The sequence below is a fragment of the Balaenoptera acutorostrata genome, chromosome 8 (assembly GCF_949987535.1).
Source record: "Balaenoptera acutorostrata chromosome 8, mBalAcu1.1, whole genome shotgun sequence".
Taxonomy (NCBI): domain Eukaryota; kingdom Metazoa; phylum Chordata; class Mammalia; order Artiodactyla; family Balaenopteridae; genus Balaenoptera; species Balaenoptera acutorostrata.
The window spans coordinates 7,406,756-7,426,706 of record NC_080071.1 but is presented as its reverse complement, the minus strand read 5'-3'; the positions used below and the strand labels follow the sequence as shown (position 1 = coordinate 7,426,706).

Sequence of the window (19,951 nt, the reverse complement as noted above, 5' to 3'; positions counted from 1 at the left end):
ATATTTAGTTTGAAAAATGCTATAATTTCTAATATCATAGCAAATTTGGTTCAGATTTATTCTGGGACAAAATAACTCTAGCACCTCATCATTTAAGCATAGTTTGGTGGATATACTTGCTTCCTAAACTGGTTCTTAGAGATAAATGTGCATCGTGGAGTTGTCAGAGTAGAACTAAAGAAGGTGTTATACAGCCCTGGACTATCATTGGCAGAGATGCTAGTGAATTCGGTCAGCCCATTGTGCCTCACATTTTCCTTCATTAATACATAGGTAGACTCTTCCAGTGGGTTTCTGAGCGTAGTTTCTTCATTAGTTCTTCAGGAAAAGTGAAATGAATGATGTGTTAAAAAGCTTACCTCTAGATTTTACATGTGCCTGCCTTTTTTAGCCATAGTCAGCCTCAATGTGAATGGGACTTGGGATGCTCCACTTGTAAGCTGATGACCGTGATGCTAGCATAAACAAAGTACTTTTGCATGTTATATGCAGAACGTTTTGGCTAGTTTATACCTCATTGACTTTCAGGAATTTCACAGAAGTCATTCCTAAGAATTGGTCTGTCTTTAGTGGCCTTTGGAATTCCTAATAACTTCATGTACATGTTGCATAAAACATTTGCAGTCTGTTTCTTACATAAATGCTCCATGTGCCCTGGGTCAGTAACTTATTTATTGTTTTATCCTTGATGCCTAACTCAATGTAATCAGTCAGTGTTGGTTGGATTAGTGAATGATTGAAAATACTGTGCAATGCATATGAATAGCCCATGGAAACACTATAAAAAGGGGGGATCATATGGAACACTTTCTGCAATAGAAATGACTTTTTTTTCTGTATATTTTTTTCCAGTATAATCCTAGGTTGATTTTTTTCTAGAATAAGTATCTATGATTTGACTTTACCTTTTTACTATCAGTGTGTCAAAAATATTCTGTGAAAAAAGATTTTATATATTTACTAAAGTGAAATATTTCTTACTCTAAGTCTCAATCTGGACCCATTGAGCTTACTTAGCTTTGTTTTCTACTTCTCTGTAACCATTTGTTTCTCCTGCTGTTCTGGACAGACTTTTCACCCTGTTTCAGAATACGCCGTACTTCTTCCTGGCGTCATGCCGTGGTCTCTGAGCTCCAGTCTCATGAACTCCTGAGTTTCTTCTGTTTTTGACTCACCACTTTAGAATTAAATCATATGTGTTTCTATATTTTGCAGAATGTGTGTCTGCATGTAGTAATGTCATTACTGTGATTTTAAAATTTTTAAAATTTTAATCCTTTTCTTTCTGGCCTATGGCAGTAGTCACTTGGTGCATGCTAGTTAATCTCTAGCTTTGTAGTAGGAAAATAAATTTCCGGAGAAAGTGAGAAAGACAGACAAATAGAAACAGATAGGAGTAAAGGAAAGAAGGAGAAAGGACGGAGGGAGGGAGGGGGAGGAAGGAAGGAAGGAAAGAAGGAAGGGAGGGAGGGAGGGAGGAAGGAAGAGAGGGAGCAAGGGCAGACCAGCACATTTTGTGGAACAGGGAAAGAACAATGATTTTGGAATTTGAAAGACTTGAGTTCAAATTTCAGTTCTGCTTCCTCGCTTTGTAATGTTCAGTGGGTGTACATGATATTAATATCTACCTGGTAAGCTTGTTGTGTTAAATTAATTAATGTATATAAAGTGCTTATTAGCACATTCTCTGCACATAATACAGGTTTACAAATCATAGCTAACTTTATTATTTTGCAGGTGAGGAAAGTGAGGTTTAGAGAGCTGACCAGTGGTCATTCAGTCAGTAAATTCTGGAGAGATGATGGAAGCCCAGATTCTTCTTACTCTAAAGCAGTGGTTTTCAAACATTAGTGTACATCAGAATTTCCTGAAGGGCTCATCAGAATACAGATTGCCTGACCCCAGCCTGGAGTTTCTAGTTCAGTAGGCCTGGGATGGGGCCTGGGTATTGGCATTTCCAGTAAGTTTCCACCTGCTGCTGCTGTTGCTTCCGTTGCTTGTCCAGGGACCACAGTTTGAGACCCAGTGCCCTATAGCAGTATTTCTCACATAGCTGCACGTGTAAGAAGTCACCTGGGAGCTTCTAAAAATTAGGGACGAAACCAAAATCTTTGATCATGTGGTTTAAGTATCAGCTTTTTTTAGCCCTCCAGGTAATTCTATTGTGCAGCCAGAGTAGGTAACGCCACTCTGCCTAAAGCTAGACTCTTTGCAGTTTTCCATTAGAACTGGGTACCAAGCAAAGCACTGGCCTTGAACACCTCCTGGGTGCTCAGTGAGGCAAGGCCACTGTAGTGTGTTTTTTTTGCCCTGTGATGATTGAAAACAATTGCTCCAACCTAGAATTCTTTATTACTTTAACTCTTCTCATTATTTGTGTCTATTGTTTGAATTTCTCCATCCAGTTTCACCCTACAGTGTCTTGAATATACTCATCAATCTGTATTTTATGTTACTATTTGGCAGAAGCAACTATTTAGCAATAGTTGACTTGAAGTACAAAGTAAATAAAGGAATGTATCTAATTAAAAAATCACTTTAGCAACCTACTGTACTTTTAGAGTTTTAATTATGAGTTTGTTCTTCTCATCTCAGAAGAGATGCTGTTGGAAACCTTATGTTTTTATTTTAGGGTACCCAGTTATTGGTTAGAACAGATTATGATAGGTGGGCACCCAGGAGTATATTAAAAAAATGCAGCAGATTAATTGGTAATATTTCAGTCATTTCTTCTGTTACATGATTCAGTCAATAATTGTATACAAACCAAGGCATCCATTACTGGATAAGAGTAGGCAAGGGTGGGAGGGAGACGCAAGAGGGAGGAGATATAGGGATATATGTTTATGTATAGCTGATTCACTTTGTTATACAGCAGAAACTAACACATCATTGTAAAGCAATTATACTCCAATAAAGATGTTAAAAAAAATAGCAAAAAGAAAAAAAAAAGAGTAGGCAAAATACCACATAATTTCATTAACCTTTAAGCAATGAAATTATAAATCCCTATGCAAATGATTAAGGTTATCATTGTCTATCACCCCTTTTTGATACCTACAGACTGTTAATTCTTCTCTGTCCTGCTGAGTCTTATTAAAACTTCTGACTGATGTGCTTTTATTAAAAGGTTTAGAATTTACCAATTTAAAACACTTGCTTCACACTATCACCTCTAATTTAACTAGGCCATTAAACACAGTAATTTGCAAAGGGAAAAAGTCAATAGCTGTTTCTTTAAAAAAATAATAAATTGAAATGAATTTTAAACTCTGCTTAGAGGTGAGCAACCGCTATATAGTACTAGGTCTTTTGATAGTTGATTTGTTCCTTTAGTATGCAAATTTTACGTTTACAAAGATCTACAGCTTTTATTTAAGAAATATGCCTGGAGGCTAGATTGGTAAGCTTTAGGGAGATATCTAGTTTGGTGTGAAATAAATAGTTGTTAAAGGATCACATGAATTGGGTCCCAGAAGATGAAGAGTAGAGCTGAGACAGATTGAGAAAAACTGACTGTTATTTCATTTCATTTGGCTAAAAATACCACTAAATTAAAAATGAAGACAATAAATGATGGCAACACAAAGCAAATTAATGTGAATAAGCCTCTTTTGGGGGTAGATTTTGTGAAAAGTTCTGACCTGTTAGAAGTTTAAAGAAAAGGGCTTACTACATCCCTGACAGCTTTACAGCTTTGGGTGGAAGACTTTCTCTTGGCCAAGGAGGAAGGAATGGGTCACTCTGCTGCCCAGTGAAGTCTGCAGCATCACTTTTGGTCAGTGAGATGACACATGTCATAGAATATGCTCACATTCAAAAGAAAAGGACTCAGGGTTGCTTTCTTAGGTTGGAGACTATAGGTTAAGCAAATAATGTCATAGATTTCTAGCTTTGGGGAAACTTTGCATCACTGATCTTTTGGAATCTCTGACAGATTTTTTTTTTTCCTTAAACAACTTTTTTTTTTATTTAAAAAGGGATGAAATATATTTCTATGTTGATAGCTTGTAGAATTCTTTTTACTTTTTTTTAAAGTGCGTCTGTCTTTTTAGATGTTTTTAAGCAATTAGGCTCTCAGATATAGGATATTTGAGCAGCATTATCTACCAATTAAAATGGCCTCTGTGTATGCATGTTTGTTGTGTATCTCTGGTGGTTTACTGTGAGGTGTGGAGGGCAGTGTTGATGATGATGTGTGAAGGTGGAAATCTAGAGTTTCACTGAGGCTAAAGTCCCAACTCCTCTACCAGCAAGGACCCCTCTATGCATACATATATATATATGGATAGATTTCCATACCCTTTTCCTCTTCAGTATTATTTTATTTTTATTTTTGAACTTCAAGACTATTCTTAAAATTTTCTTTTGTTATTTCTGTTTTAAAAATTTTTTATTGGATTATAGTTGACTTACAATGTTGTGTTACTTTTTGCTGTACAGCACAGTGAATCAGTTATACATATACATATATCCACTCTATTTTAGATTCTTTTCCCATATAGATCATTATGGAGTATTGAGTAGAGTTCCCTGTTTTTAAAACTTTTGAATTATCACTGTTTACTTGGTTCAAATTGAAAATATAATTTCGAGGGATACGAAATCGCTCCTCCTATACCTCAGTCCCTAACACTCACATTCTTTATACACATGAACCAGTGTTATTGTTTTTTTGTGCCTCCTTCTAGACATATGTATACATATATAATCAATATGCTGATTTATTTTTTCCCATGTTTTTATTTATATATTTACCTTGTGAGCTTTATATTTTGGAAGTTTTTTAAAAAAGTGTGAAACTGCATTTAAAAATATAGGCTGTACAGCCCTATTCAGATAGGAATTATTTCTGTAAGTTTTTTTTAAACATTGAAATTCTTTTAAGAACCAATCCATCTCCCCAACATACCACATACACACACACACACACACACACACACACACACACACACACACACACACACACACACACACAGCTTTGTGAAGCAGAATTACATGGAAGTCTTTGGAAGTTTCCCTGGTTATGAATCAAGGCCTGACTTTCCTCTGTGGCGTCAGTGGGCATACCCCATTTCTGAGGCCCATACAGTTTTCATGTCCACATGGTAATGTTTTCCTATTCCTGAGAAATTCTCATTTGGATGCTTTAGGCTCAGAGCAGATGACTCTTTTGTGTCTTCTTTATTTCATTCTTATCCTCTCCTCCACTCACCTAGTTTTGCTTCTAAATTTTCATCACACTTGGTTTTATTTAATTTGACTTTTTCTGGTCTTAGTTGAGTGTATAAGTTTAAGAATATTGGGAGCCATCTAAGGCTGTTTTGTTCCTTTAAATTTTACTTCTGTAGAGTCTGCAAAAAGTAGTGATGAGAGTTTGGGATCCTGGAGCCAGATTGCCTAGGTTTGAGGCCTAAGAACATGACCTTGGGTAACCTTTTTTTGACAGCAGAAATTGATCAGATTTGTCTGTAGAAGCAAAAAACAAAACTCTTTTAATTGAATGGAACTTGCCAAGAATTTGGATAGAATGTGGTTCTTTATTAAATATTAAGGGTATGAAGTATTCAATATCCTCAGCCAGGTTTTCAGGAATGCTGTTCAGTACCTGTTCTCAGTCCTCTCTTCTGAAGACAGAGCGTGTATCATAAAATCCTAACTCAGTCCAGGTGTGTGTATTTTGATGTTCGGAAATAATGAGGTTGTGATTCTTTGTCTTGCAGATTAGCTCTCCTGTCTTCATCTCTGAAATGAAGAGGTCTGACTAGCTGTCCCTACCGTCCCTCCCCCATCTCAATTCTCTAAGACCCTGACTAACTTTGAGGATTGGAGTGAACATCTCTGTGATGTACTAGATAGATGTAGGCCGTTCTTGCATGTCTCGGTCACAACATCTTATTTATTTGTTTTACTTCACGTATCACACATTGAAATGATATTGCTGATATAGTTGTCTCCCATCCTCCTTCCTCTCCTCCCCAAAATTAAGCTCCAGCAGGGCAAGAGCTTGTCTTTGTCTTGTTCACTGATGAATTCCCAGCACCAGAGCAATGCCAGGGAGGTGCTCAGGAGGTGAATGTCTAAATACACTATTTTCTTTGAGAGAATATACTCTATAGTCATTATGTGAAATAAGCCATCTCAAGTTTTTTTGTTTTGTTTTTCTCTTTCCTTGATTTATGTCTTCTCAGTGTTTGTTTATTGTTGTTGTTTTGGTGACACCTCAGCTCCAGATCCTCTCTCTGGCTGTGAATGCTTTCCCATCTTGTTCACAGTTGGTGTCTGGAAGGTTCTCCAACCTGTTTTTTTTTCTGGTGTAGGTTATTCTGACTCTGATTACTGTTTTGAATAATTATTTTAGGAGATGTGTTTGGCTAATCCTGTGATTTTGTGCTATGTAAACTGTTTGGGAGCCACATTTCTTACTGCTTTGATAGCCCCTCCTTTTTGCTTGTCATATAGGATTCTTTTTTTTTTTTTTTTAAATTATTTATTTATTTATTTTTGGCTGTGTTAGGTCTTCGTTTCTGTGCGGGGGCTTTCTCCATTTGCGGCAAGTGGGGGCCACTCTTCATCGCGGTGCGCGGGCCTCTCACTATCGTGGCCTGTCTTGTTGCGGCGGGGCACAGGCTCCAGACGCGCAGGCTCAGTAGTTGTGGCTCACGGGCCTAGTTGCTCTGCGGCATGTGGGATCTTCCCAGACCAGGGCTCGAACCCGTGTGCCCTGCATTGGCAGGCAGATTCTCAACCACTGCGCCACCAGGGAAGCCCCTAGGATTCTTTATGGATGGGTTGCTCTGTTAGTTCTGACCCTGTCAGTATTGATATACCTAAGGATTCTGACTTTAACTTGTACAGAACAGGAAAGTCAGAATATCCACCCATCATTCTCTTCACTGTGTATGGCAGGCAGAGAACATAGGGCTGTGTAAGTTAAGTAACAGTTTAAACTTGATGTTATGTTCTCCCAGAAAGTAGTGTTCTTAAGGTGTTTACCCCAGATCTACAAGTGTCTGTGCACCTCCATTGTTTTCCAAACCTGGATTGATTATCTATATGCATTCCAACCTGCCTTTGAGATTTTAGACTATACTCAGCAGAGGTTCCTCACAGTTTTTTGTATTATAGACCTTTGTGCAAATCTCGTAAACTATTGACCTTCTCCCCAGAGACATATACATTTACGTAAACCCACACATTTTGCATATATCGTTCAGGAGTGCATAGACTCCTGAAGGCTGTCCATGTACCAAGGTGAAGGACTTCTAATCTGAATTATTATTATTTTTTTGAGTCATAATTAATTTGGGAAATCCTTGGAAAGACTGAAAAAAGCTCTTAGTTAAGACTCAAAGTATTTCTGTTCTTAGAGGTTCTTCTCCCATCTTAGAATATCAAAGAATCAGACTACTAGATCATTTAAGTAAACTCTTGTCCAGGTCAGGATTCAGAATTCAGATTGGGCTTAATTTGAAGATACCAACCTAACTATGTCCTTTGTGATTTCACAGATATCTCTTCATTAGCCAGATCAGACATATGTAAAGAGAGACATCCGTAAATCTGGATCATCAGGTAAGCAAATGGGACTTCATTTTTATTTCTCTGTCAATTAAGTCCTCTGGCAGTATGTGGTCATTTCCTATTGTGTACTCTTTACTGCAGTGTGGGTCAGTAGATGATAAATATTTCTAAAGAGGAGGAAGCATATCCTTTCTTAAGTTTTACCAGATTACTTCCTTGGCTACTTGAAGTCAGATTTCTTTATTTTTATTTTATCTCATTATTATTTCATATATTCACACTTCAATAGTAGATAAAAATTCCCTGCTCTTCTTTTTTGTATATACTTTGGAGAGTTGTGGACAGCTCTCATATTGTTCTTTGGTTGTCAGCCAAGTTATACACATTTAGCTCCTTTAATCTTTCTTTGTAATTCGCTTGGCTTGGCTGCTTTTTCTAGATTTCCCCCCATTTCATCTGCATCATTAATAAACAGAAAACACAGGCTCTACCCTGGCTTCTTCTATACCTTTCATTCTTTTTGCTTCCTGCTTTTGCCTCATATTCCTTGCTGAATTAAAGCCAGCCAGACATCAGTCTCTGGACCACTTTGGCAATACATGAATGCCTTGCCTACAACTATCAGTGTCCCATGCGGTAATAGCATCAGCAGTATATCCTAGAGGAAAGAAAGGAAATGCAAAAGGAGAACAGTGAGGAGCAAAATAATGTTTTTTTTTTTTGATTATATGGCAGACTTACCCTTGCCGCCCAGAGCAAATCATTGTACCTGAAACCTTTATCGCAGGTTTTGTTGTCCCAAAGTATTGTGCATGGGCACTAATTTAAGTAAGAGAAGCATGTATATTGTTTGGAGTTTGGCCACTGTTCTCTCTGGATTTCTTCCCCATGTGCTCCCTCCCCTGTTGCCTTTCCCATCACTGATCGTGACTTGCTATCAGAATCTGTGGCCATGAACACAACTGGGTAGGGGATCATTTTGTCAGAAATTAGATAGGCTTAGGTGGTAAATGGTCCATGCCTCTATGTGTAACATCTGAGGCAAGTGCTTTAGTTCTTGCTATTTCTGTAACAGCCGTTGGTCTTCTTTTAACAGCTGATTCAGTGGAGATGTGCAGGAGGAAGGGACTCGTAGACCTTTGGTGCTATTCATCAACGCTGTAGTAGTTTTCACAACTTCTTTTTCCCCTCTGATTGGCAGGGAGAAGCATACTGCTTCTAGATGATGCTGAGCTTAGTGTAAAATATGCCAGCATGGGATCTGGGCTTGTCACAGTTCATTCTTTCTTTTCATTTGGTTTGTAGAAAATGGACCTCTACCTCTACTTATCTTGTGCATTAGAGAGAAAAAGGTCATACCTCTAGGAGCTAATGGCTTATTGGTGTTTTCGGTCTCCAGATTCAGATAGTAGATTTAGTTGAAGCTTGCAGCAGCACACACTTGGCTTTCTCATTTGTGTTAGCTTTGCTTCTAGTACAGAATTGAATAGGATAGAAGAGATGGTTTTCCTGTTTGTGTCTGTGGCAACTTCGTAGATGATTTGTGGTTTAATCCTTCAAACATTTTCGATCGTTTATCACCTCTTTCCCTGAAAAGGCATAAAATATTCAGATTCTAATGTTATAATCTTTTAATCAGATTATTTAATTTTGGAGAACTCAGGTTCACAATAGCAGCTGAGAAAGTTGCCTCTGAATAGTGACCTAAAAATTATAATACTTATATTAGTTCTTTTTTTGCAAGATTTTATGGCCTTCCTTCATACCCTCAGATTTTAAACAAGATTATGTGATAGTGTATCATGTACTTCTTGGTCTCTGGCCTCTTAAACAGGTAAATATATGACTTGGACCCCTTTTAAGTCTGATTTTTTAAAAATGTTAATCTCAAATGGCTTTTAAACTGTCGACAATATTGTACTCACGCTAATTTCTTTAGGCAATTGATCCATTCTTCAGCATAACTTTTGTTTCTTGGGTCTTTTCAAGACCTGTCAAAGAAAACAAAATGCTAACCTGACTTTAAAGGGGCAAAATAAATTCCCCCCCTCTGTACTATATTATTCTTTGTTCTCTATGTGCATCAAAGTGACAATCCCACACTGTCTCAATTGAGGGAGCCTAGCGCAAAAATAAAAAACAGCCTGGCACTGTTCTAGGCTGGCAGCCAAAATGTTTTGTGTAGCTTGGTTCTGGCAGTGGTTTTCATAAGGCAGAGGGTCGACCCTCCCAGCCTCACTGAAGGAAAGCAAGCAGCCTTAGTTTTTCCTACTTATACCATTTCTTTTCCCTCGTCTTCCTCTTTCTTCATGTAAAACACCATCATGGAAAAAAAAAAACTTGTTCTTAAATAGAGACATCATTCTCCTCACAACTTCCACATTTACTAAATGGCATTGTTCCTTATAGAAGCTTGTGCTAAATTTGCCTTTTCCAGCTCTCCTAGAGATTTCCTTCACAGTTGCATTTTTGCCATACTTTTCAGAAAACCCTTCTGAATATTGCTAACTTTCGTCGTGTTGACATAGTATTTTTGATTGGTAGGAATCTTGTCTTGCTTCACAGCTTATTATTTGAATTGAAACTCTTCAGTAATATTTGCTTATATTATATGGATTTTTTTGCCAAGCTATCTTTTGTTGAGACCAAAAAGCTTGCTATTGTTTTCTATTTTTGTCAGACTCAGAGTCAGTTCATATCTTGTATAGATTGAATACTCATTTTTGGAATGTCTGATAAGTGTAGCTAGATAAGCAAGTGAGCTTCCATTAAATACAAGGATGTGCATTAAAAATTTTTTCCTTTGAAATCAAAATGCAAGGTAAAACACAAAAGCATTTTTTAAGTTTCCCAATGTTTTCTAAATTGTAATTAGTGACCTATTATTGCAAGGGATGTGGAAATGTAGCATTATGATTTTTAAGTGACGATTTGAAGAGGAGACTAGATTTTCACTATGAGCAAACATTCTATGAAATTTCGTAATGTTCCTCAAAATGTAAATGTTTTTTCTGTTGTATTAAGCAAAACAAATGATTTACTTTCATGTAATCTACTTTAAAAATTAGTGCTTTACAATCAAGATACGAATAGTTAAACAGGCAGAATTTGTTTTCTTAGGAGGAGATTGATATTATTTTGACTGATTTTTATTTTTAAAATTGTCAATGATTTCTAGCAATGAGAAAATTACTTTGGGAGGAAAAACTCCTGTATTTTTGTAAATGTGTAACAAATGTGACTAAAAAGAAAGTAAACAGTGGTTTGTGTTAGAATGATTAAGGTGAAACATTTTTGTATGCCATATATGCTGGAAAATATATCTATTATGGATACATTAAGACAAACTTGTGCAATCTAAGAGTTGTTCTTTTTTTTTCCCCAGAGATTTTTAATTTAAAAAATGCTTTAAAATAATTAAAAGGATTTGTAAAACAGGTATATCAGAAGTATGCATTAAATAAACTCACCTGTTATTTTCTCATTCTCAAGACAGGTTCAGCAACATATTGGCTCATTACTTTAACAAAACAAACAAATACTCAAATTGATTTTGTATGTATAATGCATGTGTATTAAATGCTGTGACTCTTGAGTCCCTCCAGTGCTGTTTTTTTTTTTTTTAAACTTGTATTTAAGTGGCTTTTTCTGTAGAGCAGCTAAAATGAATCTGAGTGAGGTGCTTGTTAAGTTATATTAATTAAATCTTTAGGTCAACATTTTTTTTTTTTTTTTTTTTAATTTTTGGCTGTGTTGGGTCTTCGTTTCTGTGCGAGGGCTTTCTCTAGTTGTGGCGAGTGGGGGCCACTCTTCATCGCGGTGCACGGGCCTCTCACCGTCGCGGCCTCTCTTGTTGCGAAGCACAGGCTCCAGACACGCAGGCTCAGTAGCTGTGGCGCACGGGCTTAGTTGCTCTGCGGCATGTGGGATCTTCCCAGACAGGGCTCGAACCCGTGTCCCCAGCATTGGCAGGCGGATTCTCAACCACTGCGCCACCAGGGAAGCCCAGGTCAACATTTTAAGCTTAAGAATGATGACGTTTTTTAGAAGGAATGCCAGTGAAATTGTTTTTTCCTCTTGGTCCAGTTAAGTGCATGACTGTCTTGAGTCCTTTGTGTCAAGGTTGTTTTTTTTTAACATCTTTATTGGAGTATAATTGCTTTACAAAGGTTTTTTAATATTAGAATTGGAGGTTAAAGATGATACAGACAAAAACTCTTTCCTTCTGTATGTTCACGTATGTTGAATGTTAATTGTATATTGAATACTGTTTATTGACTTTAAATACATTTTCTCCATTGGTATAATTTTTATTTGCAATTAAGCCCTTTATCTTTTCTGTGGTAGGAATATATCTTTCGATGACTTAGGAATTGAAACATGAATTGTCCTATTTATTTGTTTATTCTAACTGTACACAGAGGCATAGTAGAAATATATTTAAGACCTATAATGTTTGAGCAGTGTTTTTGATAAATGCTATTGAGTTTTTCATTTTTGTAAGTAATAAATACTACAGTTTTGTTTAATTCAGGACACATATCAAGGCTGCTATAGCTTTATAGTTTGATATTATGCAGTTTTCAGAAATTATGATATAGAAACTTAATCATTATATTTGTAGAAACGTGGAAAAATACAATTATTAACGGATGCCAGCAAAATTGGATTAATACCAAATTTATTATTTTAACCAGGACTTTATTATATTACGTACCACGTTTATAATTATAGCCAGTATTTTATTTCATTTGAATATCAGTACAGATTTTAAACCTAACTCCTGGGTAGGTGCTGTTTGATAACAAATATTGGTAACATATAATGACAAATAGTGATTTCTAAGTTTATGTGGTCAAAAATATGAGTGACCTTCCCTGAGGCGTATAGTACATACTTCAGTGTTAAAAGTCATTAGAGAGTATTACATGAAAGAGTATGTTTTAATTCAGTTGTTTGATTCTCCCCTTAGTTTTTGGTACATTTTAATTCCTCCTGCCCGACATCTTATATTATCATTCTGTAGAATACTTTCACAAGTATTTCATATGTTTTCTGTGGCATCTCACACTGCTCACTTTTTATCCATAGTACCATATGAATCCCCCTTTCAGGTTTACGCTGCATATTTTAAGCTGCTGATAGAGTAAGTAGATTGCAAGGTAAAGTGACATTTAGCTTTTTGAGCTAGTCTCATTTTTAGCATGAGAGCAGGTTTTTTTTTTTTTTTTCCCCTGTTCTAAATCTTCTCATATTTCGCATTCAAACAATCTTACTAACATGGAACAAAGAAATTCAGAGATTTGGCTACAGCAGTAATTGAAATGCATCAAAAAGTGGCTACTACAATACAATTTTATTAATGAATGATCTACATTGGTTCCAGCTGTGTCCATGTGATTAGGCCTTCAGCAGGCAACAATGGGTATTTCCCTATTGCTTTTATTTGATTTCCAAGAATGTGTCATCTGTTACATCAGCCCCTGCCAATATGCCCCCGTAAAAGTGTTTTTTTTTTTCCTTCCAAATTTCTGAAGCATAAGTTGAATACCCACACATATCCCTGCCGAAATATTGTTTCTAGTGAATAGTGGCCTAGGTTTGTATGCCTGGTGTTGCATACCAAAATTTCAGAATATAAATTAAAGTAAATGTTTATTAAGTTTATCAGTTAATTTTTGGAAGTGTGGTTGCCTGGTAATGCTAAAGATAGACTAGTTTTGCTTTTACGTTTCCATCTTAATATTTTATTACAGTAGTGTAATGTGTTATAGAGGTGGACAAGCTTGCAGATTGAAATGGGGATCGTCCAGATTGTTCCCTTCCCTGGACCATATGGTATAGTTCTAAAAGCCTTTTGTACGCTGTCTGTTCAGCTTATTGTAAACTCAATCTTTAGTGCACCTAAAAAGATAACCAAATAAAAATGGGCCTGAGAAAAAGGACTTCCTATCATGTAAGTGCCCTAGAAGTGTTTGCTTTAAAGGAGATAACTGCAGATGAAATTGAAGTTGAGATGACGTAAACAAAGGAAACTTATTCTATGAATTTTCTTTTGAGTTCATATGGACTGTAGTAGATTGTCTTTGAATGTTGGTTTTAAAATGAAGCATTTATGTTATCGGACTATGCTTAGTATCCTTATTTCTCCCATTCTTGCAGTCTCATGAAGATGAGATGTAGTTTTTATCTATTTTACAGAGGAAGTCTCTACCTATAAACAGTGCCAAGGAGTATATAAGCCCCAGGTTTTATGAACGTATAGGTTTGTTTTTTTTTTTTTTTTTGACTGATTTTGCTGGGAATTTAGGGCTAGAACTATCAATAGTTTCATCATTTTAGCCATTACCCATACTCAGAGATATTTGTAAAATTTTCTAATTCTTTTTCCTTTTCCTCTGGCCCCTTTACCTATTATGATTCCGTAATTCTATTTTAGGAAAATAGGATAAGAGATTGCTTATTCCATATGCTAAGACTCTTTAAAAGCTGAGAATGTGAGTGATTTCTCCTGACTTTCTCTCCCCTTCCCTCCAAAGTACTGCTGTTAGAGAAGAGCATTAGACATTACCCATTGCTTTTTGGCACAAGAGATTTGAAGCTGAAATTCTACCAAATGGGAAAAAAAAAAAAAAAAAGGAGAGCCTGTGAAGAACATGATTCTTTACTCTATCATTACTCTGAGCCACTGAAAGGGTAACAGAGAGGAACTCAAATGTTATTGGAATGTGTAATTTTCCTCTGAATGGCCACAGTGAAATATATTTGAACAAAAAAGGCAGAAAAAAAGTATGTGTGGCATATGGAGTTGATGGTGGTTGAAATTAATGAATCGTTTTAGCAGTGTACAATTGAAACTATCTCAAGAACAGTACACATTTAAAATATGACCAACTGAAACTTACGTAGAGAGACAGATTACTACCTTAGGGAGGCTAATAGAGATAGGTGGGATATGGCAATGATATAATAATGCTAGTGATAAATTGGATGAAGAATACTTGTTAGATATGTATTTTTCAAGTTTGAAATTTTTTCAGAAACAGAGACACTGATTTCAAGTTGTGGGGAGTCTTTCCTATTTTAAAAATACCATTATCTTGAGGTCTTTATTATGAAGATACTTTTTAAAAAAAATTAATTAATCAATTAATTTAGTTTTGGCTGTGCTGGGTCTTCGTTTCTGCGCGAGGGCTTTCTCTAGTTGCGGCGAGCGGGGGCCGCTCTTCATCGCGGTGCGCGGGCCTTTCACTGTAGCGGCCTCTCTTGTTGCGGAGCACAGGCTCCAGACACGCAGGCTCAGTAGTTGTGGCTCACGGGCCCAGTCGCTCCGCGGCATGTGGGATCCTCCCAGACCAGGGCTCGAACCCGTGTCCCCTGCATTGGCAGGCAGACTCTCAACCACTGCGCCACCAGGGAAGCCCTGAAGATATGTTTTAAGATGCTCACAAAATTGAAAAACATAGTTTATACTTTCAAATAAGCTAGGTTCCTCTTTCCTTCTCTCTCTTCATTCTCATTTCTTACCCCTTTCTTCAGCTGTTTATTTGTATGTGTATATTACATATATGAATGATTTATAGCATGCTATAAGAAATGTTATTTTATAGGTTTGGGGGATTGAAGGTTTCAGTTAGGAAAAGAAATAAAAATCTTGTAATGACTATGCAACAAATGTATTTCTGTGGAAGAGTTAGAACACGTTTATTTAAGTAATCTGGATTACAGAAAATTATAGTAAAACTGTGGACATGAAAATTCAAAATTGTTTTTAATTCCTCTAGCTAGAAAGGACTAGATAACAGCTGAATTAAGGAGGAAGGAGCCATAGTCCAACTCAAACATCTCCTCTTTGTTGTAGCTTTCTTTTAATGGTAAAAATGCCTCTGGCTCCAAGTGGTAGAAAATCTTACTGACTGTGACTTAAATGAGTAAGGGTTTTATTTGTCTCCTGGCGTAAGAAGTCGGGAGGCAGTTAGTTCACAGGTAACTGATGCCATCAGGGGTCCAGGTAACATTATCCTTCTCCATCATCCTTAGCACATAATGCTTGCTTCTTATTCCACAGATGACTTTTGTACCTATAGAAATTGTGTTTACTTTGAAGCAGGAAGAAAAGTAAAGGGAGGCCAGAAGCCTAGTTTTCATGGAGAACTTTCTCTTTTTCTTTAGAAAGAGAGGCCCACTCCTGGGGACTTCTGCCTACATCTCAGGGGCCAAAAGTGTGTCACCTAACTACCTCTAGAATGAGATAAAAAGTATTTAGCTTTCTAGCCTTTATTTTGGAGGAAGGCAGGGAGAAGGAGAATTGGAATGAGTGTCAAGTGATCCATCCTGAAGTTATCTGCCATACTTCCTTAGTTCTTTTTTTTTTATTTTTTTTTTATTTTTTTAATTTTTATTTATTTATTTATTTATTTATGGCTGTGTTGGGTCTTCGTTTCTGTGTGAGGGCCTTCTCCAGTTGCGGCAAGTGGGGGCCACTCTTCATCGCGGTGCGCGGGCCTCTCATTATCGCGGTCTGTCGTTGCAGAGCACAGGCTCTAGACGCGCAGGCTCAGTAATTGTGGCTCACGGGCTTAGTTGCTCCGCGGCATGTGGGATCTTCCCAGACCAGGGCTCGAACCCGTGTCCCCTGCATTGGCAGGCAGATTCTCAACCACTGCGCCACCAGGGAAGCCCCTTAGTTCTTTTTGTATAGTTAGTTGCTTGGACCTTTGAACTTCCGGGGTACTTGTTGTAGAAAGTGTTGACTTAAAAAAATGCACAACATGAGAATTGCGAGTTAAGTTTTATTTGGGACAAAATGAGGACTGCAGCCCGGGAGACAGCATTTCAGATAACTCTGAGAAACTGCTCCAAGGAGGTGAAGGGAGGAGCCAGGATATATAGGAGTTTTGCAACAAAAGGGCGGGTAGTCGGGAACGTCAAAAGAATACTGTTAATTAAAGAAAACCAGGTATCTCAAGGACTTCAGCGCTTTTCTGTGTACGGGAAGATTCAAGAATCTGGGCTCACTGAAATCATTCCTTTGATATGCACCTCAGCTATCTGGGGCCAGTATCCTGTATTTTCACATCCTGAGTTTCCTTAGGGCTCACTACAGGGAGTGGCCACAGTCTGATGGCTGCTAGATGGCAGGTATTCTTTTCAGCCCTGAGTCTCCTCAGTGCTCACCAGCTCACATTGGAGGTTTGCAATCGTTGATGACTGTGGCATCCTTTGTTTATTGATATGGCAGGAAATATTCCATTCCATTTATAAGTATTCCATTTATCAAAAGCAACTTGCTGAGGTTCCCTGGTGGTGCAGTGGTTAAGAATCCTCCTGCCAATGCAGGGGACATGGGTTCGATCCCTGGTCAGGGAAGATCCCACATGCTGCAGAGCAACAAAGCCCGTGCGCCACAACTACTGAGGCTGCGCTCTAGAGCCCGCTAGCTACAGTTACTGAACCCCGCACACCTAGAGGCCGTGCTCCGCAGCGGGAGAAGCCACCGCACCACAGCGAAAAGCGGCCCCTGCTCGCCGCAACTAGAGAGGGCCCGCGTGCAGCAACAGAAACCCAACTCAGCCATAAATAAATTTGTTAAAAAAAAAAAAAAGCAACTTGATGTTTGTTCCCTTTTGACATCCAGTACATGTGTTTTGGTATTGTGAGGTTATGTTTCTGTGACTGAGGACAGAAACTCTAATTAGGTCATCTTGGCTTGGTGTCCCTACTACACTCAGCACAGTGCCGAGATAGACCCTCAATAAAACACTTGTTAAATGAATGAATAAGCACTAAGAAATATATTTGTTAATATAATGGGTATAAATCATTTATATATGTAAAGGGCACAGTCATATTTTTAATTTGTGAGGGTTGTGGACTAAATTTTACAAAATTGTTCATTATTGCTAAGGGGACATCAATGTAAAGATGTTAAAGTCGTTTTGAGTAGAAGATATTCAGTTACAAGGGTTATAAAAAAATCCTCAAAATGACTTAGTACCAATACTTTTGTTGGAGCAAGTTATTCCATGGGTAAATTAAAAAATATAATTTCTTTTTAACTCCATGAATAGATTATTGTTTAAACAAGGATATTTTGTAGTTCTCATATATTAAGATTTCAGTTTTTGAAGAAATAAGCAATTTGAATTTATTAATGAGGCAAATAAGTCATTTGATAATTTATATTATTGATGTTGATTTATAAGGAGGAGTTATTAGACCCTTGGAAGCCTTATGGCTAAGAGCACACTAAATCAGAATTTATCCTAGGTGGCATTTTGGCTATATTCTTAGAGTGATAGCTTCATATTTTTCCACTGCGCATGCAAATGGTTACATACGATAGAAAAACATGTCTGAAAGAAACCCTAAGAAGTCATCTTTACATCTGCTTGCTTTGCCCTAAACTAAGAAGAAAGCAGACTATGTCTTTTTTCAAAATCTGCAGAACAAATGGCTCAGGGTATAACTTGGTAGTGTGAATCAGTGCTTCACAACTCCTCCTATGTCTAACCTAAATCCCTTTTGTTGTATTTTCATTCTGTTTCTTTTATTTTGACCTCAGAGGACAAAGCAAACAACTATCCACTATCTCCCATACAACATCCCCTATATAGCACTATTTTAATAAATTCCTCCCTTTTCATTCACGATGGCAGGGTTGTTGGCACCTTAATTACTAAAACAACCTGTGCATGGATAGAACTTATCTCAGAGCAGGGAATGTATTCAAGTATCTGGAACTCAAATTTTCTATCTGAGCAGTTTATAGTCACTGAAAATAAAGGAGGCCCTTTTAACATTCAGAAGCAGTCCTGGGAGAGAGTGCCTACATAATCACAATTTAGGCAAGATAGTTTTCTAGATTTGGAATTGGGTATCCATAGTCAGTCTCTTGGTCCTTAAGATGCTGTTTTGGTCATACTTCAGGAAGTAATAATTTATAGGCCAACACTTTGCACTTAAAAATATTGCTTGTAAAAGTTCAGCCTTTTCTCACTATTTTCACCTTTGTATTCTCAGCAATTAATAGAGTGTCTGGCCTAAAGTAGGCACTTAGTAAATATTTGTTAAATGAGTTGTTTGAGTATCCCTTGGTAATGCTTCCTAATATAGGTAACTTTAGGTTTTGCATTTCCCCATTCCTCTTTAGTTTTATGCTGCCCAATAAGCACTCATGGTTTACTTTTTGTTGTCTTTGTCCTCATTCAATGATACTTGCAATGATTTAGAACTTATTTGAATAGCTGATTGCTGGACAGTTCACTTTATAATGCTGCTATAATCTTCAATTCAGGAATACCTCTTTTGCCCCCTCGCCTTTTGTGAGGGTTTCTTATAGTCTATTGGCGAGAATTTGAAACACATTAATTGAATGCCTGGCATACAAAGTACTTTGCTGGATTATGCATAGATATAAATATGAATTCTACACAAACTCTGCTGCCACAGAAACAAAATCTGGTTGGGAAGACACACACATATACTCTACAACGATAGTATAAGTAGGATTGTGGTAGCTGCTCTTATTGGGGTGTAAGCCAAGTTGGTGTTACTACAGAGGAAGGAGTAATTACTTCTGATAGGGTGAATATGGGTAAGCAGTTGACTTAAACCTTCATGGATGAAATGGGATTTCAGTGGAGTCTTGAACTGTATATATGTAGGAATTTGACAGGTAGTAAAGGTGAAAGGATTCCAGAAAGAAGAAGTAGCACTAGCAGTGCTTGATGATGGGAACGTATATGGAATGTCTGATAAATGGCAAGGAGTCTGTTGTGTTTGGAGTAATGGTAGGCTTGTGGCAGTGATAGGAGTTGAGGCTAAAAAGGAACTTGGGACCAAATTGTAAGAGGTCTTGTTTCTTGTTAAGTAATTTTCTTTCTTAGGTAGAAATAATCATATGTTTTTGAGAGGATGGACACTAAGGTACCTGTAAATTTCAGAGGAAGAATGGGAGACAGATTAAATGTAGTTGAGGTTGAGGATGATAAGGGAGGCTGAGGGCAGAAGGGCTTGGGAGGGGAGGGTCTGATACCAGAGGTTTGGGGTGGGTCAGCTAAAAGCCCTGCAGGTTGTTGATTTGTTCAGAGTTGTGCAAAAGTGTCCTGGCTCCCAGTAGTGGGCGCTTTCCAATTTTGAGCCTTCTTTCCACTATGTCATTTTGGAAGACTGTGGAGACTAAGTATTTTAGCCTGAATTCTACAATAGAAGAAAGCAAAAGGAGAAAAGAGTTGAATGAACGAAGAGTATCTGCCCATTTCTTCAGTTCTTCTTTGTAATTGGGATTTTGGCTGCTGTACTTCCTAGGCTCTTGGTTCATCTTCTTGAAGTAGAACTTGCTATTGGTCCCTCTTTGAGAACCAGTTCAACTGGTTAATAACATTTTTCACTCTGTATTGTAGTTATATCCGGGCTTGAGGCCAGA

The 19,951-nt window shown here is 37.4% G+C and overlaps 1 protein-coding gene across 11 annotated transcripts in view; it reads left to right on the top strand.

The window, feature by feature from the left end:
- The window catches only part of GTDC1 (glycosyltransferase like domain containing 1), a 424,521-nt gene that overhangs the window by 69,523 nt on the left and 335,047 nt on the right, over positions 1-19,951 (top strand). For all 11 annotated transcript variants that reach the window (XR_009009059.1, XR_009009061.1, XR_009009060.1 and 8 more), the window contains exon 2: positions 7,512-7,575. The gene's annotated coding sequence lies outside the window, so the exon portion shown is untranslated. The remainder of the gene's footprint in view (positions 1-7,511; positions 7,576-19,951) is intronic.